Source organism: Culex pipiens, chromosome 2 (genome assembly GCF_016801865.2).
Source record: "Culex pipiens pallens isolate TS chromosome 2, TS_CPP_V2, whole genome shotgun sequence".
In the NCBI taxonomy this organism is placed as follows: Eukaryota; Metazoa; Arthropoda; class Insecta; order Diptera; family Culicidae; genus Culex; species Culex pipiens.
This window is the reverse complement of record NC_068938.1, coordinates 127,977,611-128,001,817: the sequence shown is the minus strand read 5'-3', so window position 1 is coordinate 128,001,817 and position 24,207 is coordinate 127,977,611. Positions and strand designations below refer to the sequence as shown.

General features: G+C 36.8%; 1 protein-coding gene and 1 pseudogene across 2 annotated transcripts in view; one reads left to right on the top strand and one right to left on the bottom strand.

The window, feature by feature from the left end:
* Positions 1 to 24,207, bottom strand: part of LOC120412525 (uncharacterized) — a 788,684-nt gene that overhangs the window by 112,280 nt on the left and 652,197 nt on the right. The window lies entirely within an intron of this gene.
* Positions 17,303 to 20,978, top strand: LOC128092901 (60S ribosomal protein L10-like; annotated as a pseudogene).

Sequence of the window (24,207 nt, the reverse complement as noted above, 5' to 3'; positions counted from 1 at the left end):
CTCCGCACCCAAGATGTGTAATATGAGATTGTGTAATAAAAACAAGTGTCGTATGACGAAAGAACGCGCAGAGTCGACGACAAAGAAGCGGTCCTTTGGTCCCTTTTTGTGAGCGCTGCGGCGTTGAAGGAAGAAGGACTAGGCCACTAACCGACTAACCAACGCTCGAATCCACGATGTGTTGAGCAAAACATAAACCATATGCTTAGCCAGTAATGTTGGTCCGGGTCACGGGGGTGGGTGAGGGCGGGGTCGGAGGTCTGTTGCTGACTCTGCGCTCCTTTGGACGGGTAGATAATTCGACGCCCGAGCGATAATGTCATTCCGGGAGATTACAGTTCTTTACCGAGAGATTAACAAATCGGTTGGGTTATTAGGATCGTTTTGCATCTCCCATGCTGGGAGAGATTAAGTGGTTGAGTTATTGATAAGGGCTGATTGTTCTCTTTTAGATAAAGATTTTTTTAAATTTGAGAAAAAAGTCAAACGTAGATATCGGATATCCAACAAAGACTTCATGAACATTTCGAAAATCTGGGTACAAACAGCACTCGACAGCTTAAAAAAGTTGTTCCAACGCTGAGATTCTAATGAATCGCCTAACACGCATGAACAATTTCAAGGAATTCGCTGCATATTTTGCATTCTCCATGGTGCAGCCTTAAGCCAATGCAAAACACTCGTTTTTTCTCACATCTTCAGCCGCCGTCGTCGTCGTTTCAGCAAAGTGATTGTGTGCCGGCAATATTGTACGCGGGGTTTTTGAAGTTTGCCTTTTGCGCGTCGAGGCCTTTTGTTTTGTTCCCTTTTTTCCCGTCATTCACAACTTGCAAACACGCAGTCACACATATTGTCGCTCTGGCACTAAACCGAATCGAGCGATTTCCACTCTCGCCGCACTTTTTCTCTCCGCCTTTTTCTGCCAAGCTTTATTTGGTATTACCCGATCAGAGTGTAGCCAAGTTTGTTATGATTCCTCCATGTTGTTTTGATTGGCGAAATTTTTTGTCGAGGGATGAAACTTTTTTTTTGTTTATTTAATAAAAAAACAAATAAAATATGTACTATTTTTATCTACAAAAATGCCCATCATTATCATCCAAAACATCCGACGGCAACACGCAAGCACTGATGCTATTTATTTTGCAAAAAAATGCGGAGAGAAAAAGTGCGGCGAGAGTTGAAATCGCTCGTTTCGATTTGGTGCCAGAGCGACAAAATGTTGTCAGTGACGTTTCAGCACAACATATCGTTACACTCAGAAATGAAGTTGATAAGTTTGCGAAGCGTAGTGTCGGAGAAGTCGCCGCAAAAATTCGATTTATTTCCGAAACCACAATACTTTGTACACATTTGTTTATTTTATTAATGAATCGTTTTACGGAGTTTGCTCGGAGCTCGGTCGTCTTTGTCGTTGTCCCGTGGGTTGTTAAAGAACAGCGGAGTTGGAATTGGAATGCTGCCGCACTTCAGACAGGACTCAGACTGTTTTAGGGATTGCAGAAAGTTTCAGTTTATATTTTTGATCTTAAATTGTGTAATTTGGAAAATAAAGATCAAAATTACAAAATTTGTTGTAGTATCCTTCAGAATTTTAAATTGCTTTCTACCAAACTTCATGTCTTCAAGTCTGCAAGACTTCGAGTCTTAATGTTTTCATGTATTTATGTCTTCAAAACATTGAGACTTGAATACTCTACTCTAATCTTTAAGACTTCAAGTCGTATTTTTTTCTAGCTTTAAAGTAACTTTATGTCTTCATGTTCCTACATTTATTCATGTCTTCATGTCTTCAAGTCTTTAAGTCTTTAAGTCTTTAAGTCTTTAAGTCTTTAAGTCTTCATGTCTTCATGTCTTCATGTCTTCATGTCTTCATGTCTTCATGTCTTCATGTCTTCATGTCTTCATGTCTTCATGTCTTCATGTCTTCATGTCTTCATGTCTTCATGTCTTCATGTCTTCATGTCTTCATGTCTTCATGTCTTCATGTCTTCATGTCTTCTTGTCTTCATGTCTTCATGTCTTCATGTCTTCATGTCTTCATGTCTTCATGTCTTCATGTCTTCCTGTCTTCATGTCTTCATGTCTTCATGTCTTCATGTCTTCATGCCTTCATGTCTTCATGTCTTCATGTCTTCATGTCTTCATGTCTTCATGTCTTCATGTCTTCATGTCTTCATGTCTTCATGTCTTCATGTCTTCATGTCTTCATGTCTTCATGTCTTCATGTCTTCATGTCTTCATGTCTTCATGTCTTCATGTACCTGCATTGATTCATGTCTTAGTGTCTTCATGTACCTGCATTGATTCATTTCTTAGTGTCTTCAAGTCTTAAAGACATGAATAAATGAAATCATGGAGCAATGAGTACACGAAGACATGAAGACATGGAGACATGAAGACATGAAGATAAGAAGACAAGAAGACAAGAAGACAAGAAGACAAGAAGACAAGAAGACAAGAAGACAAGAAGACAAGAAGACAAGAAGACAAGAAGACAAGAAGACAAGAAGACAAGAAGACATGAAAACATGAAGACAAGAAGACATGAAGACAAGATTCCAAAATATGAAGACATGAAGACATGATGAAATAAAGAAATGAAAAAGTTAATTTTTCTGGGGGTTTCCTGGCCGAAATAATTCGACCCGTATTTTTTTGTTTGGACATTCGGGTGACCTACGCCGTGTTAGGGTGGTCTGAAAAATAGCCATTTTCGTTGATTTTCGCAAAAACCACTTTTTTCTGAAAATCATAACTTCTCTTAATTTCAACCGATTTCGATTGTCTTGTAAGCAAATGAAAGGTGATAAGTTGGCCTTTCAAAGAAAAATAATAAGAAGTTTCAAAAATCTAGCCTTACATATTAAAAGGTCGAATGAAATTTTTCGTGTTTTCGTGGGGAATTGCTTTATAAAGACATGCAGGTCTGAAGACTTCAATACTTGAAACCGCCTTAAGTCACCCAAAAAGCAAAAACTGAAAATTTGGTTTATTGGACCTTTTCAAAAAAAAAAACTCCAGATTTGAAGTCTTTTAATTCGAGTTTCCAATTCTAGTTTTGTAGTCTGCAAATGCTCAAGACTGGAAATCATCAATAATTGAGTCTCTTCTTAATCAACAATTCTCCCTTAAGTGACAATCCGCACACCACATTCCTCCGACTTCGAGTGCAACGTTCAATATTGACTCTGGGAGACCCGCTCCTGGAGTGGCTAACCGTCGCACACTCAATTAAAGTCCTCACTTTACGGGACTTTAACTTCAATACCTTCCAGCTGAAGAGGTCGAGTTTAACATTTTTGCATTCATTTACGAAATCCACAGAAACTTTATCTTTCGGAGGCCAGCCAGCACGTGTCACACTTCAAAGTGCTTAAGCCCAAGGTGGCAAAAGTCAAAAGTTGGGGACTTCAAACTCGGCAATTAACACGAAGGCATCCCTAATCTGTTTGAACTTTGATATCGGAATCCGACACGTCGCCAAATCTGCTCGCAGGTGACAAAGTCACGTGGAAGGGGGTAGAAAAGTAATTCAATTTTATCCCGAAATTCCTGGAAATTTAATGAAAGTCTCGTGTGGGTGGCTGGTTTTGTGGCCAGGACGTTTGACACACCCCTCCAAGTTCCAGGTGTCGGAGCAATTCAAATGTGCTAAGTGCGGAGTTGAGGGGTGCGCACTCGCAAACTTTCTTCAAAGGATTAAAAAGTAATTAAAGAAATTCCATTAGCCTCGGAAAAAGAAACTCTCTCAACTGTGTGTGTTTGCGCGGACTGCGGAGTGGAGTGGCTGAAAGAGAGTCTCTTTAAAGATGAGCTTTCCCCCCCTCGAGACACTTGTGCGAAGAACACACTCCCGACTCGATTTGTTACGAATCATTCCCATTTGTTTTTCGACAAGCGAACCTTTGAAGCAATTTGTTTGACTACGGCGTGCCACTCACTTGGTGAAATGGAAATCCCGTTGGCACTTTACTTCACAAGTCTCTCTCTTTTCTTTCGGTTAAGTCGTCAAGTGTAGAGTGTCGATTGACATCGGTACCTTTTGCCCTGTTTGCACTGCACTGACTGACTATTTTTCACTGCGAGCAGACACTTGCGTAGGTGGTTTGAAAAATGAAGTACGACTGTATTTATGTGCTGTTGTTTTGGGTGTTATTTGTTTGGAACAAATGTTCAACACTTGATTTCAGCATAAATCTTCTCACAAAAGCAGAGAAAATCGAAAGTACTACGAATAGTGGCCAAAAACTATAACTTCAAGTTCGTTAAGTACACTTTTGAAGGCTAAGCTAAATTCGGGACTCCGTGGAGAATTTCCCATATCCTCTTAAAAAAAGTTGAAAAAAGTGCTTTTTAGTATTCAGTTGCCACAAAATGACTTACTTTTGCGAAAAATATCAACACAATAAAGTCGAAACACAAAGTTACAACCTGTTATACCTGCTGTCTACCATTACTCCCCAGTAAAATGGACCAGCAAAGGTACCCACTGGGGAGTGCCCTTGTTCTGCCAACCTGTCCAGCTTCTGGCCAACAGTTGGTTGGGTGAAAATGAATCCCACTCCTCGGGGATCAGCTTTCGTGGAAAATAAAATGTTCTCTTTCACTGCTGCGTCGTTACTGGTATAAAGCTGAAACCTGCAACTGGCAGGCCGCGGGAGCCTGGCTGGCACTGACTTTAACAAGTAACCATCATCAGAGGCTGAGGGTGTTTTGCACTGGGAAACAGGACGCCAGAGGCTAAACCAGGGTGGTGGTGCTGGGTGCGAAGGAATATGTTTATTTATGTTTCAACCCAGTTGTTTTCAAGTTCTCGGGTTTCAAAGCCAAACCAGTCAGCTTGACTGAGTTTTTGCTCTATTGTTGGGCGAGTTTGGTTCTAATGTTGAAGCATTCTGGTGTGTTTTGGTGGGTGAAAAGTGGTGGTACGAATTACTGACCGGCTTTGTGGGATATTATGAATGAGAGGGCGTCAATACTAGTTTCTCGGACTAGGTCAAGTTTATGATTATTTTGAATTTTTTTTTAATTTGTTGCATTTAACCTTTTATTGTACTTTTGAAACAGAATTTCATTCTCATGAAAATTTGGAATCAACTGGAAACAAATATATTTCTTCAAAACAAGCTTTAAATCTTGAATAACTCATTTTTCTTAACTAAAATCTAAATGCTACTCAAAATGACAATTTGATAACAAGACTGGTAGCAAATCGCGTTACTTCATATCTGCCAGCCGCCCTTCCGTTGCAGCATGCATGATTGACGCAAAGGACGGTTGTGAGTAGTAAATTAAGTTAGAACATAAGTGAAACTTGTACTCGTGCTTGTTGTCAACAGCAAAAGCACTTGTTCAGGGCGCTTTAAGTTTTAGTTTGGGGGTACAGAAGGTTAAAATCATTTTTTCTAATTTGAATACCTTTATTTTCATGAATGACTGTTTATTTAAAACATTATTAAATTGAAGAAAAATTTCTTAAAAAATATTTAAATAAATTTTCAAACAAATTTAGCCCACGTGACCCCTCTCTCCTCGCACACATGCACTCTGCCAAGTTGCAATCAGCGTAATGGGTCGCCGCTTTCCACCTGAACAACCAAATTACAGCTCACAAAACAGGGGCGTATGCAACGTCGTCGTCGTCATCGTCGTGGTTAATACATGTACTAACCAGGGTACGGCACGGCATCCATCTGTGCAACATACAGAAGAGATGACGTTGGTTGCGCATGTTTAGTGACTGAATATTCACGGAAAAAAATATTCTTAACTTAAAATAGATTATTTGTTCAACATTTTACAAAATGAAAATTAATCTAGAAAGACATGTTTTTTTAATTTCACCTTTTTAATTGTTTTTCCAAACCTCACCCCTTTATCCAACAGAATAAACCCCTCCCCTCCCCCAACCCCCTCACAACCAGCCAGCATTTTAAAGCGTTTTCTCTTCGCTCCTAATTGGACTAATTGCATTTTTCCTTCACCTGCTGGCAGGGGCATGGTGGGGCATGGTGAGGTGCGAGACAGACTCCCAGAGGTCGTCGTCGAAAACTGCTGGCGCAGCGCAAATAAACTTTGCACGGTGGGAAATGCCCCATGTACCTGCCCTCAGAATGTTGATGCTGATGATAAGCACGGTGCGCACCACCCACCAAACTGCTATGCCGTGTATGGATTTGTGTTAGTTTCCACCTGGTGGTTTGAGAATGGTGGGTGACGTCACGTCACACGCTGACCACGTGGCGTAACCGCACACATGCACGGTATGTACCCCTCTAGTGGGGTGGGTCCAGGGGTGAATCATGCAAGATATCTGGATTTTTTTTAAATTGAATCAAGTTGAAGATAATGCTTGAAAAATATTGCATTTTTGAAACCTAATTGGAATGTGAATCAAAAGAAGCAACCAAATAAAAAAATCTATGTATTTTTCAAAAAAAGACAAACACTAAAATAGGTAATATGCTAATTTTAAAAACATTTTTGAGAAACTCTCAGAACAGCTTTCTACTGAAACATTATAAAAAAAATTTAAATCTAAGTTGTTGTTACACAGTGAAGGACAAAACATTTTGCTTCTAAATTTTGGAAATTTGGCTTGAAATTTTAATTTTTGTTTTTTTTATTAAAAACACAAATCTGTATGATGTAGAAAATTATCTACATTTAGATTTTTTTAACAGAACACCTGCTTTTTTTGCAATTGTGTATCGCTTTGGGAATGATTTGTTGAACTATAACGTTGTTTTCTTCCATCAATTATTAACATTTTCAATTTTCTATATAGTTTTCCATTGTTATGGTTTTTTTTTCTATTTTATAATATATTTACTTTAAAAATAAAAACTTATTTTTCAAAATATTTTTTTTGTCGGTGATACCAAACATTCAATTTATAATTTTGATAATTTCATTGGGCCATTGAAAATTTTATTGAAAATTTTTGTCCAAAAAAGTCCAATAATCCAGAGCAAATAAATTACTAAAATTTAAATTTAAATTTTAAAAACGTGTAAAATCGACTGAAAATCGAGAACGCTTTTAAATGCGTTTTCAATCAAGTTTAGACCTTTCAATATTTTATCTAATTTAAAGTTTAGGGAGCATAGATCGGTAAAAGACGTGCATGCTCATAAAATTAAAATATATGCATAAATTCATTGATATTTTTTGTTATACCATAACTGTTATGATGTTTTGTGTATTTTGTGGTATTTTTTGTTTCGAAATTTTAAAAATCAGGTATAATTTTTTTTTTTCGTCTGAAGGACAAACTCTTTGTATAAAATTTTCATCAGCCGATTTTTTTCAAACCTTTAAAAGGATTTGATTTTTCTTCCACAGTGAAATTTGAGCTCTTTTTGTACCGTCAACTGGGGTGAATCAGGACAACAGTCTAAATAGGGACAGCACATTTTAGAGCACTTAGAAGCTTTAAATTTGAAAATAAATTTCAACATTTTGTTGTTCCGAAACCGAGGCTGCAAAATGGCTAAAACTGCTGTCCCAATTCGTCCCATGTGTCCCATATCAAAATTTCAATGGAAATAGAAGTCTAATCAACTGAGAACAATCTTAAATGCCTTTTTCTGCATATATAATCATATTCAACATGTTTGGACTCGTTTAAAAATATATATTTACACCGCAAAAACTTTTTTTCTCGCAAAAATTTAATTTTTATCAGTATTTAGAAATTTTGGAAATCAATGATTGCAAAACAACTGGACAGGTGCACAGAAAAAAATGATGGTTATATTCATCAGAAAATGATGACAGATTTTGTGTAAAAAATGAATAATTTCACCCCAGACAATGATGAATTTTCATCAGTTTTTGATGAATATTCATCAGGTTCACATTTTTAAACATTTTTTATGTAATAATACTCCAAAAAAAGAGGTAATAATCAACATTCCAAATTTTCAACATTCCAAAATTCAACCCCCCCCCCCCCCCCGACTTTGGTCAGAGTCGAGGGACATCAACTTCAAAAAATATTTGAAACGGTTTTATTACTAAAAAAAAAGAGAAAATTTGCTTATGAGTAGGGCTTTCACTTTTTATACTATTTTGACATGAAATTAAAAAAAAGAAAATGCTTTAAATTATATTTTTAAATAAATATTCATATAACAATCCATGTTGCACAGTTTTTAAATAAAATACCAATAAAAACCAACAGATTAGTGCGCTGACCACGCGGACGCGCTGTCTTGTTTTGCACGCTTATTTTCATTTCTTTTGTGTTGCTGTTTGTGTGCTTGGGTGAGTGGTTATTATAATTAAATAATGGCATCATTAGTGCGCTGACCACGCGGACGCGCTGTCTTGTTTTTGCACGCTTATTTTCATTTCTTTTGTGTCGCTGTTTGTGTGCTTGGGTGAGTGGTTATTATAATTAAATAATGGCATCATTAGTGCGCTGACCACGTGGACGCGCTGTCTTGTTTTTGCACGCTTATTTTCATTTCTTTTGTGTCGCTGTTTGTGTGCTTGGGTGAGTGGTTATTATAATTAAATAATGGCATCATTAGTGCGCTGACCACGCGGACGCGCTGTCTTGTTTTTGCACGCTTATTTTCATTTCTTTTGTGTCGCTGTTTGTGTGCTTGGGTGAGTGGTTATTATAATTAAATAATGGCATCATTAGTGCGCTGACCACGCGGACGGGCTGTCTTGTTTTTGCATGCTTATTTTCATTTCTTTTGTGTTGCTGTTTGTGTGCTTGGGTGAGTGGTTATTATAATTAAATAATGGCATCATTAGTGCGCTGACCACGCGGACGGGCTGTCTTGTTTTTGCATGCTTATTTTCATTTCTTTTGTGTCGCTGTTTGTGTGCTTGGGTGAGTGGTTATTATAATTAAATAATGGCATCATTAGTGCGCTGACCACGCGGACGGGCTGTCTTGTTTTTGCACGCTTATTTTCATTTCTTTTGTGTCGCTGTTTGTGTGCTTGGGTGAGTGGTTATTATAATTAAATAATGGCATCATTAGTGCGCTGACCACGCGGACGGGCTGTCTTGTTTTTGCACGCTTATTTTCATTTCTTTTGTGTCGCTGTTTGTGTGCTTGGGTGAGTGGTTATTATAATTAAATAATGGCATCATTAGTGCGCTGACCACGCGGACGCGCTGTCTTGTTTTGCACGCTTATTTTCATTTCTTTTGTGTTGCTGTTTGTGTGCTTGGGTGAGTGGTTATTATAATTAAATAATGGCATCATTAGTGCGCTGACCACGCGGACGCGCTGTCTTGTTTTTGCACGCTTATTTTCATTTCTTTTGTGTCGCTGTTTGTGTGCTTGGGTGAGTGGTTATTATAATTAAATAATGGCATCATTAGTGCGCTGACCACGTGGACGCGCTGTCTTGTTTTTGCACGCTTATTTTCATTTCTTTTGTGTCGCTGTTTGTGTGCTTGGGTGAGTGGTTATTATAATTAAATAATGGCATCATTAGTGCGCTGACCACGCGGACGCGCTGTCTTGTTTTTGCATGCTTATTTTCATTTCTTTTGTGTCGCTGTTTGTGTGCTTGGGTGAGTGGTTATTATAATTAAATAATGGCATCATTAGTGCGCTGACCACGCGGACGGGCTGTCTTGTTTTTGCATGCTTATTTTCATTTCTTTTGTGTTGCTGTTTGTGTGCTTGGGTGAGTGGTTATTATAATTAAATAATGGCATCATTAGTGCGCTGACCACGCGGACGGGCTGTCTTGTTTTTGCATGCTTATTTTCATTTCTTTTGTGTCGCTGTTTGTGTGCTTGGGTGAGTGGTTATTATAATTAAATAATGGCATCATTAGTGCGCTGACCACGCGGACGGGCTGTCTTGTTTTTGCACGCTTATTTTCATTTCTTTTGTGTCGCTGTTTGTGTGCTTGGGTGAGTGGTTATTATAATTAAATAATGGCATCATTAGTGCGCTGACCACGCGGACGGGCTGTCTTGTTTTTGCACGCTTATTTTCATTTCTTTTGTGTCGCTGTTTGTGTGCTTGGGTGAGTGGTTATTATAATTAAATAATGGCATCATTAGTGCGCTGACCACGCGGACGGGCTGTCTTGTTTTTGCATGCTTATTTTCATTTCTTTTGTGTCGCTGTTTGTGCGCTTGGGTGAGTGGTTATTATAATTAAATAATGGCATCATTAGTGCGCTGACCACGCGGACGGGCTGTCTTGTTTTTGCATGCTTATTTTCATTTCTTTTGTGTCGCTGTTTGTGCGCTTGGGTGAGTGGTTATTATAATTAAATAATGGCATCATTAGTGCGCTGACCACGCGGACGCGCTGTCTTGTTTTTGCACGCTTATTTTCATTTCTTTTGTGTCGCTGTTTGTGTGCTTGGGTGAGTGGTTATTATAATTAAATAATGGCATCATTAGTGCGCTGACCACGTGGACGCGCTGTCTTGTTTTTGCATGCTCATTTTCATTTCTTTTATGTCGCTGTTTGTGTGCTTGGGTGAGTGGTTATTATAATTAAATAATGGCATCATTAGTGCGCTGACCACGCGGACGCGCTGTCTTGTTTTTGCATGCTCATTTTCATTTCTTTTGTGTCGCTGTTTGTGTGCTGGGGTGCTTGGTTATTATATATAGGTGAAGGGATTTTATTAAATGATCATTATATTGCATTATTATATTTATTTGATTATATAACCACACTATATTTTACACTTAACACATCATACAAAACACAAATGAAACTGTAAACAGGAGCGTTTGGTACGGTATGTCCACGCATCCTTCCTCCCCTGTAGATTCTGTGAAATGTGATCCGTTCTCAGAATCCTCTCTGCGGTAAACACAACGTAGTAGGGCTGGCCGCTTTAATTTTTGCAATACATTTTCGGGTGTTCTCGGATGTACTGCAATTATTAATAATGACAAGAAAAGTGCTTGGGGCGTAATCTAATCACAAGACTTTCCAGCATGCTTTCATCGGACTGGCTGCGTTTGTGTTAGATTAGATTAGATTAGATTAGATTAAAATACCAATAAAAACCAACAATTATAAACATTTAGGTTAGACTTATACAACATTCGATCAGGTAAAAAAGCCTATTTTTTTCAATTCAAATCTTATTGGAATTGCTATCGAAATTATTTAAAATATAACGGGAATTGTGATAACAGAGTCACAATTAGCCCACTTAGGATAAGAAAGAGAGAAATGGTGCCAAAGCTTACAGCAAATTATTCCTTTGTTCCAGAAGCTGGTTCGTGGTCTGGACTATGATTTTTCAAGAGATTTAAGACAAAGATGAAATCAAGCCGTACATTGCAAAGAAGCCAAAGAAGAAGTGTAAACAAACAGTCCTGTTCACGTCAGCGAATGATTTGATTAGGAACGAGCAAGATAGGTCTTTACTTAAGCTCTGACTTAAGCTTTTTTTATCAATTTTTTTTTCACTAAAACTCAATTTCCCAAAATACGTTTTTTTTTATTTTCGAGATTTTTTGATATGTTTTAGGGGACTAAAATCCGCAACTTTTGACCTATCGAGAAACATGGTCAAAAAATCTGCCGCCAAGTTATAAATTTTTGAAAAATAGTGATTTTTGGAAAAAAAATCCAAATTTCATGCAAAAACAAATTTGAAGTTATTTTTTAATGCAAAATTGAATTTGCAATCGAAAACTACTCTACAATTTTTTTGATAAAGGGCTTCGTCGCTTCGTTTTCAAGATATAGCCACCGAAAGTTTGATTTTAGCAAAATATGTGCAGTTTTTCGATTTTTAAAAATAGTGACCATGAGCGACATTTCTAAAATTTTTTTTTTTTGAAAAGTTCAGAAAATTTGCTATAAAATTGTCTAAGAGACTTTGAAGATTGGACCTCGGGTTGCTGAGATACAGCCGCTTTAAGAAAAAGAAACACGAAAACTGATGTTTTCTAAGTCTCACCAAAACAACCCACCATTTTCTAATGTCGATATCTCAACAACTAATGGTCCGATTTTCAATGTTAATACATGAAACATTCGTAAAATTTTCCGATCTTTTCGAAAAAAATATTTTGAAAATAAATAAATCAAGACTAACATTTTAAAAGGGCCAAACAAACAATGAATAATTGTATGGAGACTTGTATGGGTGAACCAATGACACAAAATAGCTTATTTGGTCATAGGGAAGGCCCCCACAAAGTTTGAGTCAAATAAAAAAATACAAAAAATAAAAATGGTCGAAATCGGCCGATTTCGTAGAGAGTTGCTCATGTGTAGGTTATCAGCTTTCAAAGAAAGCAAATATCGGAGTCTCTCATTGTCAAACGTAAGGTCTTAAAAAATTGATAAAATGAAAGTCAAAGCCAAAAGCAAAAACATTCCCTTTCTTTAGTAAAAACAAACGCAAGTTTCAAGCAAATTAACAATTTAATATTTAATTTCACTTTAAGTTGTTTAACGTTTTGAAATTCTATTTTGAAAAGTATGAAATTGAAAGTAAAGGAATTTTATCAAAGTACAACCCTCAAAGTTACTTTGAACACAGGATACTCTAGTTATGCTGTTCAAAGCTTCACAACTCGCTGTTATTTGCTCACATTGCTCGCCGGTAATTATTATTTGTGAAAATATCGACCCATGACCACCGCCATATCATAAAGTAGAGTCTGTACTCTACCAACAACCGTGACACACACACAGGTGGTGGTTGAGGTGTACTTATGCTTTTTGCCTTTTTGCACACCGCACCACACACCATGCAAGACCGCACAGCATAACGCCTTTCGACATTACATTTCATGTGCAGTCATGCTGCTCCATGGTGTGCTGCTCAAGTGAGCAAAAAGAGTCGTCGTCCGGGCGTTGGTTGGAGGTGGTTGGTCGGTTCTAGTTCAGGAGAAAATTGAATCGAAATCACTGTGAGGCAGTGTCATTCTGGGGAAAATTGCAAACACATTCGCTGAACAGGTTGCGAACACACGGTGGGAGCAATTTTGCAACTTTTCGTGCGTGGAAATTGGATTGCGTTCAAGTGCGCCTACACTGGATGGAAAAAGGCTTTTCCTTGTGCAGGGAAATTGTCTGTCCCAAAACAACTTACCCCGAGGAATGAGTTTGGAGGTTGCTCAACGAAATTGTGGTCTTACCTGGAAAGAGAAAAGAGAAAAGGAACATTAATTTGCTGTTTATTTTTGAACATTTATGTTTTAAACCATCTTCGCTTCAATAACTCAATAATCGTAAGTAATTGTTCCGAAATTTCCCCCCGAAACATAACTCCCAAAGAATACCCTCTCTCACCTGATTACAGTCCAATTAACATCAAACGAAACAAATTAAACCATCTCTCCCTCTCATGTGTGTCGATTCGAAAACGATTTTCCAGCGTTCATTCGCCCGCAAAGTTCGCCTTCGCTCTGCTGCTACGAAAAACGAGCAAATGATCCACTTTTTTAAGCCGCGCACACAATTATGAAAGAACAAACGGAAAATTTCCACTACCACCACCGCCACCCAAAAAAACCACCTCATTTTCCACTTTCGTACGTTCGGTTTCGGCTGAAATATGATTGCTCTTGAAAGGGGTGTGAAAAAAATTGTTTTGAAAAAATAAAAACAGCAACGCCGCGGCGAGAGTCCTCTTTCTCCGCATCAAACAAAAAAAGGATCTGGAAAAAGTTTTCCGGAGCGCAAAACTGGTGAACCGTAATCGATAACAATTATTTCCTGGGAAAAAGTTCGACTTTGAGCTTGACACAGTCGGGAGAGAAAAAGGCAGAGGGGAGAGGAGCGGTTCTTTTCCGATGTAGCTAAAAGTGGGAAAAATTTGAACCGAGGTAGTAAAATAATTGAAAAATGCCAGACGTCGATGAAACTTTATCATCGTGGGCGCTGGCAACTTCTCGGATGCAAAAGACAAAGGCGTAGATGCTTGAAAAGGTGCTGAAGATTTTAGACGATTTTTACGGATTTGCCAAACATTTGGGAATTAAAATACTTCCTTGAAGGCAACAGACATGACCTTAATCAAAGAACTTTAAAAAAATTCAATTGATATTTTAAAAAAATAAGGCGAATTGATAACTTTTAAAACTTAAGACGACCTTCAAGACTAAAATTGACTAGAAAAGGCTAGAAAGACTCAAGGTGACTTGCAAGCCTTGAGGCGATACTTTCAATTATTGAGGAGACTCGTAGACTTGAGGTGACTTGTGAGACTTTAGGAGCTTTTTGAGGCTTGACGAAATTTGCATGATTTGGTATAAATTGCAAACCTTGAGATGAAGAAATGTGACGAATTGCAATGACTTTAGATAACTCGACAGACTTCAGGTGACTCACAAAACTTGGGGTGATACTCGAGACTTAAGGAGACTTGCAGACTTTGAAGTAACTTTGAGACTTTAAGAGATTGGCAAAAATTGGTGTAAATTGCAAGAATTGAAATATCCTGGAAAACATTAGGAGTTTGCTAGATATAAGGTGACTTGTAAGACTTTAGGTGACTTCCAAGACTTGGAGGACCTTTTCATTTTAGGCAACTTGCATGTATGTATTAATATAACTTTCAACACATGCAAAATTAACGTAATCCGTTTTGCAATCGTTTCACGAATCGATCTACAATCAAATATAAGCCCGTGGCCAAAATTTGAGCCACATCCATGTAAGGGAACCCATCGGTTTCAAATTTTTGGCGATTTGAGAAAATTGATAATATTGTTTTCAAGCTTACAGTTTTCAATCAAAGTAGGCGTTATTGAGAGGTCAAAACAAAGCCCTGTGAAAATTTTACCAAAATCAGTGCAGATTTGACGATTTTAAAGATTCTTCCCCTTTTACAATAAAACGTATGATTTTAAGTCTCAAATCTTAACAATCGTCAAATGTGTTAACTAAAAAATCGTCAATTGGTCAATCTAAAAAATCGCCAAATTTGAACCGATTTTGCTGAAATTTTAACAAGGCAGTGTTTTGACAACTGCTTTGATTAAAATTTAAAAACTTTAGAAAATTCACGATTTTCTTAAAGGGCCAAACACTAATAAATCCTGGGCCGAAGGGTTACCCAGCACGGATTTGGCCAAACTTTTGTTCATCGGCCTATTTTATCATCAAGATCATTTAACTATAGTTTTTTTTTATAATTTGCAATATGGGTATCAAACGAAGCGAAATTTGTTAATCATTTTCAAACTAGTAGAGTTTCTTTAAATACTCAAATTTTCACTAAATATCGTATTTTTTCGAAAGTACTAAAATTGTCATGATTTGCAATATGGGTATCATATGAAATGAAATTTAAATGCTTTATTTTAGTTTTTTTTTTTTGTTAAAAAAACTAAAATTTTCATAAAATGCCGTATTTTTTAAAAGTACTCTAAATCTCAAAATTTGAAATATAGGTATCAAAGGAAGCAAATTTTTTTTTTTTGCATTTTCTAATTACTAGAGTTTTTAAAATACCGTAAACTGACTTTGACAGGTTTGAGATTGTTCCGCAAAAAGAAGTGTACATATTTAATACGCACGGAATGCTATGGAATCAAACTGACCATGGTAGAGAAGTGTTTATTGAATTTTAAGAAGAAGTTATTTTTTTTTAATTTTGAAAAGCTTAAAAGATAGTTAACTTTTATGTGGATGGATAGGATTATTTTAAATTGATTTCGAATCGAAAAACGGAATGCATTTTCGGATTCTTTGGACAATTTTCCACTAGAAGAAGATAAAATATGTTTTTAAATGATAAATATAATGTGTTTTTGAAAAATCTTCAAATTTCAGTTAAACAAATTTTATAGAAAATGTGAAAACTTTTGATTTGTGCATCGAATTCATTTTCAAATACAATATGAATCGATAATTTTTAAACAAAACTTTTTAACATTTTTTAAACAATTTTACCTAACATTTATATGTATTTTGTGAAAAAGCTTATAACCTTAGTTAACTAAATAAAAACATTGATTTTTTTTTCTTAAAAACTATATCAGCAACTTAAATGATGGTACATTTGACTTAAAAATAAAATTTGAACATCTGAAATCTGATTTTAATAAGAAAAACTATGCCTATCAAAGCCACCCCGAAAGTCAAAATTTGAATTTTCACCACAACTGATTTTTTAAACACTATTGAAAAACTTTTTTTTTTCAAAGTGGTGTATGGACATTGTGTGCCTTCAATTCTATCAATGTCAACCCGGTTTATGGTACTATAATTTTCACAAAATACCGTTTTTTCGAAAGTTCTCAAATTTCCATGATATGCAAAACGGGTATCGAATGAAGCGGAATTTAAATGCATTTTCACTTGATTATTATTATTTTTTTGTAAAACACTAAAATTTTCATGATTTTTTTTGTAACACTCCAATTTACATAATTTACAATGTAGATTTGTAAATATCAAACGAAGCAAAAGTTTATATGAAGCATACAAATTGATTCATTTGATACCCATATTGCATATTTTAAAAATTTGAGAATTTTCAAAAAATACGCTGTTTTGTGGAAAAAAACTATCAGGTGAAAAAGTGTACAATATTTCGCTTCATTTGATACCCAATTTACAAATTTTGAATATTTTAGTATTTCCAAAAAAGCGCTATTTTGTCAAAATTTGGGCAATAAAAAACTCCAATCCATACAAGATTTTGCTTCGTGTGGGTATCAAGAATTACAAATTTTGAGTATTAGAGTAATCTCAAAAAATACGGTAATATGTGAAAAATTTGGCATTTTTCAAAAAAAAAAAATTATAATACAGCGAAAAAGCATACAAAATTTCGCATCATTTGATTCCTATATTAAAATTGAAAATTTTAGTACATTCGAAGAAATACACGGAACAAAATCCGGTCAGCGTTTTCGAAAAATCTTTGCGATGAATTCGGAAACGTCGAATGTTTGCGAAATCATCGGCAAAGTTTTCAATATTGGAAACTTTACTTATAATATCGAAACGAAAATGCTTCCAAAATCGAACGCACTTTGTTGTCGGTTCATTTGAGAGTGCAGACCGCCGCAGCCAATGCGTTACGGGCTGTCAAAAATAAAAATAAACAAATCCGATTTTATTTTTCGCGAAGTTGTTTTGAAGTGGATGCGGAAAAGCTGGTTGAATTTTGCAAGGTAAGTAAACTCTGTTCGATTTCTTAAATTAATCTAAAACCATTAATTTTCAGCTTACCTCCCTTTTTCCCGGCTGCCCAGGCTTCGACCCCGAAGGAATCGCCCTCCGTTGGACAGCCGTGTGGAAATTTCCGCCTCGCAAGCTTAAATCAAGCGGCCGGGCTCCGCGGCCAAATCCATCACGGAAATCAACATCGTCGGTGCCAACAGCGCTCTTCATGTCCGGTCCGCCAACCTGCTGCATCCGGTCCGCCGACACGACGAGCGCGGTGCGATTTGAAACGGAACCGCCTTTTTAAGCGTCGACGAAAAAATCTCCGGAGGCAGGTGCAGGTATGAGCGCAGATACTCGGTTCCCTCGATACCAGCAGTAGTGACGTCTTTTTTTTCGATTTTAGTTTGCCAAAAGTGAACACACAAGTCGCGGTTCTGCTGTGGTGTCCCGGACGGCAAGATCCGCATCTTCGATATCGGCCACAAGAAGGCCCTGCTCGAGGACTTCCTGCTGTGCGTCCACCTAGTGTCGGATGCGTATGAGCAGCTGTCCTCGGAAGCGCGCGAGGCAGGCCTCATTTGCTGCAACAAATAACTGGTCAAGTTCTGCGGCAAGGACCAGTTCCACATTCGCATGCGGCTGTACCCGTACTACGTGATCCGCGTCAACAAGATGTCCTGTGCCGTAGCCGATAGACTCCAAACCGGAATGCCAGTCGATCATGTCGGTGCGCTCGAGCGACCGTTTCCGACAGCAGGTCGTCGAGGCTCTGCGTCGTGCCAAGTTCAAGTTCCCCAGCCGTCCGAAGATCTTCATCTGGAAGAAGTGGGGCTTCACCAAGTACGACCGCGACCAGCACCAGGTGTACTGGGACGAGGTTTGCCTCGTCAGCGACGGTTGCGGCGTCAAGTTCTTCAACGACCACGGCCCGCTGAAGAAACGGGAGGCGTACGAGCGCGCGCAGTTGGCATAGGTTCGTCGTTCGTGTGCAAGTGGGGGCAGCTCCAAAGCTGGCGAAAATCAACTGGGAGGAAGATTTGACCAACGCGGGAAGCAAACCGTCGAACCGGTCCCGGTTGAACAGCCGGAAATGGCCGCGACACGCAGGATAGCATTCAAGTAATCAAGTTTTTGATTGAGCAGTACCAAAACATAACCAAGACGCTGTACGGTGAGTTGCTGTATTACTTCCATAGCAACATTTGAAAGGGGCGGTATGACATTGCTTTTACGGCCTTTCGTCCCATTTAAACGCGTGTAATGAAAGGCCGTAAGAGCAATGTCGTACCGCCCCTTTCAAATGTTGCTCCAGACTTGATTTCATGTGAATCCTAATTTTTTTCTCTAAACATCTCCAGACCGACTAAACTAAACTAAATTTTAATAAAAAAAAATCAATTGTTGTTAAATGAATGAATATTTTTATTTTTCAGCTTAATAATGTTGCTTATTTTTAAAAGGTCATATAAACATATGAAACAGAACAGCATATAGGACATTTTCAAAAAAATCTATATTATTAGATTATTGTAATGTTTTCAATTTTATGATTTTAAAAACTTTTAAATTAAATTTCAACTATCCCTTTTAACAAACATGTTTTCTATTTGAGAAATTTCAGAATAAAAAAATACGGTATTTCAAATGTTTGATCTTTTGGAATTTACAATGTTGAGAAGTTATTTTTTTGATTTCATGAATTTTAAGATGTTTTATTTTTTTTTGAGAATTTTTATAATTTGTTTTTATTTTTAGAAATTTTGTAGCTTATATTTTTTTCAGAATGCTTCAATGTTTTATGTTTTTGGAATTTTTAAAATTTTGAGAAGTTTTAGAATTTTTGAATATTTAATTTTTTTTAGAATTATTAGAATTGATTAAGAATTTTTAAAATGTTGAGAATTTTTATATTTTTTTGAATTTTTAAAATTTTTTGATTTTTTTGAATTTTAAGATATTTTTGTTTTTTTTTTCTTGCTAATGCTAAAACATTTTTTAAATTTGCTGAATTTTAGAATTTTAGAAATTTTGAATTTTAGAATTTTAGAATTTTAGAATTTTAGAATTTTAGAATTTTAGAATTTTAGAATTTTAGAATTTTAGAATTTTAGAATTTTAGAATTTTAGAATTTTAGAATTTTAGAACTTTAGAATTTTAGAATTTTAGAATTTTAGAATTTTAGAATTTTAGAATTTTAGAATTTTAGAATTTTAGAATTTTAGAATTTTAGAATTTTAGAATTTTAGAATTTTAGAATTTTAGAATTTTAGAATTTTAGAATTTTAGAATTTTAGAATTTTAGAATTTTAGAATTTTAGAATTTTAGAATTTTAGAATTTTAGAATTTTAGAATTTTAGAATTTTAGAATTTAGAATTTTAGAATTTTAGAATTTTAGAATTTTAGAATTTTAGAATTTTAGAATTTTAGAATTTTAGAATTTTAGAATTTTAGAATTTTAGAATTTTAGAATTTTAGAATTTTAGAATTTTAGAATTTTAGAATTTTAGAATTTTAGAATTTTAGAATTTTAGAATTTTAGAATTTTAGAATTTTAGAATTTTAGAATTTTAGAATTTTAGAATTTTAGAATTTTAGAATTTTAGAATTTTAGAATTTTAGAATTTTAGAATTTTAGAATTTTAGAATTTTAGAATTTTAGAATTTTAGAATTTTAGAATTTTAGAATTTTAGAATTTTAGAATTTTAGAATTTTAGAATTTTAGAATTTTAGAATTTTAGAATTTTAGAATTTTAGAATTTTAGAATTTTAGAATTTTAGAATTTTAGAATTTTAGAATTTTAGAATTTTAGAATTTTAGAATTTTAGAATTTTAGAATTTTAGAATTTTTGAATTTTTAAGTTTTTGAATTTTTGAATTTTTGAATTTTTGAATTTATGAATTTATGAATTTATGAATTTATGAATTTATGAATTTATGAATTTATGAATTTATGAATTTATGAATTTATGAATGTATGAATTTATGAATTTATAAATTTATCAATTTATAAATTTATGAATTTTTGAATTTTTGAATTTTTGAATTTATGAATTTATGAATTTATGAATTTATGAATTTATGAATTTATGAATTTATGAATTTATGAATTTATGAATTTATGAATTTATGAATTTATGAATTTATGAATTTATGAATTTATGAATTTATGAATTTATGAATTTATGAATTTATGAATTTATGAATTTATGAATTTATGAATTTATGAATTTATGAATTTATGAATTTATGAATTTATGAATTTATGAATTTATGAATTTATGAATTTATGAATTTATGAATTTATGAATTTATGAATTTATGAATTTATGAGTTTATGAATTTATGAATTTATGAATTTATGAATTTATGAATTTATGAATTTATGAATTTATGAATTTATGAATTTATGAATTTATGAATTTATGAATTTATGAATGTATGAATTTATGAATTTATAAATTTATGAATTTATAAATTTATGAATTTTTGAATTTTTGAATTTATGAATTTATGAATTTATGAATTTATGAATTTATGAATTTATGAATTTATGAATTTATGAATTTATGAATTTATGAATTTAAGAATTTATAAATTTATAAATATATGAATTTTCGATTTTTTGATTTTTTGAATTTTTGAATTTTTAAATTTTTTTTCGAGTTTTGAACCTTTGATTTTTTTTATTATTACGATATTATGACGATAATTAAAATTTAATTTTGTGTTCTTTTCCGCAGTCTATGCCTCACGATTGCATCGTGATTTCAGCAAACATCCTATACTGCTGGCGGAGTTTCTGCTCGCCAGCAGAGCGCTCAAAGCGGGGACTCGTTCCAGGCGGACGGTTTCCTAGTGCTCAAGTCAATCCTCGAGGTGAAGTTCGGATTTGGAATGGTGCCTTCGTTTCCCTCGAGTGTCATGAACCTGAGTCGGCACTATGACCCCTTTCCCGAAGGCACGAAGAGGAAAAGAGCAACAACCTCCAGAACCAGGAGAACTTCCGGCGGTACACGAATCCGCTCAAGGTGCCATGGAACTGAGTCTGAAGCCAGCGCCGGAAATCAACCAGATCGCCGGAACAAGCGGTCCCAGCAGCACCTATATCCGTGTGGCTCCGCCGCCTACGTCACCGAGTACGAGAAAGATCTGGACAAGGCGTAGGCTGTCAACCGGAACTCGCATACTCTGCTGCGCAAAACGCAAAACGCCGAAATCATCAGCATCAAAAGCATCCGCGGCGCGATCACGGTGCCAGCCACAAAGACTTTGGCAAGTGGAGCATCAACGGGTGTACGGCGGCCACGTCTCCTGCTACTGCTAGCACCGGAACTCACATCACGGGGAGCAACGTGCCAACGGCGGCGACGGCCCAGCTGCACCACGGTCATCGAGGCCGGTTTGCTCTGCCAGATAAAACATCGCCTCGTTCGAACCGTCGCCACAACCACAGCATTCACTTATGCAGTTTCGTTAAATATGAATAAGTAAATAAAAACATAAAACAAAATAAAAACCCTCGGGGCAAGACAGTGAAGAAACCAGAACAAACGAGAGTTACTCCGGGAGCAAACGGGAGGAATCGAGAGAAATTCAGAGAAATGAGAGAAATCTCGCTCTTCTCTTCAGAAATGTCACTTTTGACATTGTTGACGTTTCTCATCTGATGTCATTTTTTATAGTTTTGATTTTGCCTGTTGAAAGTTCGCTTCTTTTTGCGCCAATTACTTTTTTTGGGGAAAAAACATGTTAAACATGTTGCTTTATCTCTAAATTTGCTGAAAAGCCTTGCTCTGCGACCCATTCCAAGTACCATGGCTCCGGTAAGTATTAACGGGGAGTTTTAAACCGGGTTGGAAAACCTCCGGAAGGAAACTGCCGCACAGTCCAACTCCAGCATGTCTAATATTTTTTTTAAATTTTCTCTTCCCCCAGATCGTGTTGAAGAATGTGCTTAGGGATCTGGTCCCGTGCACTGGTGAAAGCCATAACCAGCTATTCCGGAATAAAAACATGGTTCGAATAATAGTCCTCCTCGACTGCAGGAACTGTTTTAGTTTATTCTTGGTGATGGACTTGACAACGGTCCTGTTCCAGGAACTGCAACATTCCTGAAGGCTAGATCGGCTCCTGTAACAACTCATGGTCTGGACAGACGCTACAGACTCCGATGGATACATGGGAAAAACCTACATGACCGTTGGCCAAGGCCAAGGACAAATTTACCGTCGATTGAGGACGTGTACGAAGGCGCGAAAAGGATTCCACGACATTGTGTCATATGCTGGCAGCGTTTATTTTTGGTTTTGTTATAGTTTATAGGATAGTCATTATTAATTTTATTGTATTTTCGTGTTGATAAATAAACATTAATTTCCGTGGGAGGACGGAAGGCGAGGGGAGGGGGGAGGGGATTGCATCCCAATCAGTACCATCGTGTTTTGAGCGGTCTTCGGCAGTACAGGATGTCCAGTTCGGCAACTTGGCTTTCTTCGTGTGTTTCGTCGTTCTCGGGAATCAGCAAGAGGTAGGTAGGTGGTGCTACGTCATCGAGGTCGGTCTCTTGTCGCCGGTCAGCGGTTTTCTGCAGCATGGGCTCAACTTCTTCGAGACAAATCATTTCGTCTTAGCGCATTTGGGAGAACTTCCGGTTGCACTTGTTCTGTTCCGAGTCGTCGGGCTTAGTCGCGGTACAGCGAAACGTTTAGGTTGGAACCAAAATCGTCACGAAACTAGGTGAAGGTGCCGGTCGTAAGAATGGTCGGAATGACCAGGGGTGCTTCCAGATTGTCCCTCAGTTGAAGGATAGTTTCTTTGGGTTTGCCGAGTACGGCCATGGTTTGGACGAGTTCAGCTTTCAGGGCACTCCCTCCCCCCATCGTACGGGTTGATGTTTTTGCTCAAAGCTCGACTACGATGAACCGTCTCAGAACCAAGGTTCTGTTCCTTGTAGTACCACGAGATGGTCACTGCGGCAGCAGATTGAACGCATTCCGAGCGGATTGCGGCGAGCATTTTCAGAAACGGATTGAAGAGAATTGGAGGCAGATAATCTCTGGCCAACTCGAGCAGGAATATGGATAGGATTCCGATGCGGATCCTTTGTGCCATTCGTCTTCTTGCCTCTGTACTAACAGTCGACTTGAACCGAACCCCGCCAAGCCTCTGTAGGAGTAATGCCACTTCCTTCTCAAGACAATACCGGACAAGTGGCCGTTGTTGACGTCGTTGTTCCCACCGCCGGATTGGTCGCCGTTTGAAGCACAGGCTGTGTTCCATTCTTTTAGCTCCGTCGTGACTCATTTGCATAGCCACCGTAGGACCTGACCGACACTCCGAGTGTATTTAATATGGCCAATCATGCCAGGGAACTAGGTTAGATTCTGGAAACAGCGTTTGGAAAAATAACTTGGCGCGACAGAATCTGTTCAGAGTAAACAAACAACAAAATGACATTTCCTTGTTTCGCTCTTCTCTCTTTTTTTGCTCTCTTCAAAGAGATCTCTCCTAAAATATTCGGAGCAACCGAGAGCAAACGGGAGCAATCGGGAGGAATCTGGAGGAATGTAGAGCAACAGAGAGGAATGAGCTGAAAACGGTCAAAAGTAAAATTTCAGAGCAAACGGGAGCAAACTAGAGGAAACGGGAGCAACCAGAGTAACTCTCTTGCTCACTGTCTTGCCCCGAGTAAAAACCTCTTCTTCTTCTTTTTATTTCTATCCAAATATCGAGCAGCAACGGTCAATTCAAAAAGGTAAATATTGAAGTGGCTGCGTGCTGCGTGCTTTTGCCGGGGTATGCGTTACTGCGTTACGTTTGCGAAATCGTGGAAACTGGTTTGCGATATTGGAAGCAATGTTTCCTGCTGACGAGTGCAAACCGAGATTTTCGATTTTTAGAGCAAATCGGAAGCAAAGTTTGCGATTCCGCAAACCGGATTTTGTTCCGTGTACGGTATTTTTGAATTTGTTGAGTGTTTATGCTTTGAAACTTACTGCATTTGGGTAATTCTCTACCAACTTACACGAAATCGGGAAAAGTTGCCCCGACCCCTCTTCGATTTGCGTGAAACTTTGTCCTTAGGGGTAACTTTTGTCCCTGATCACG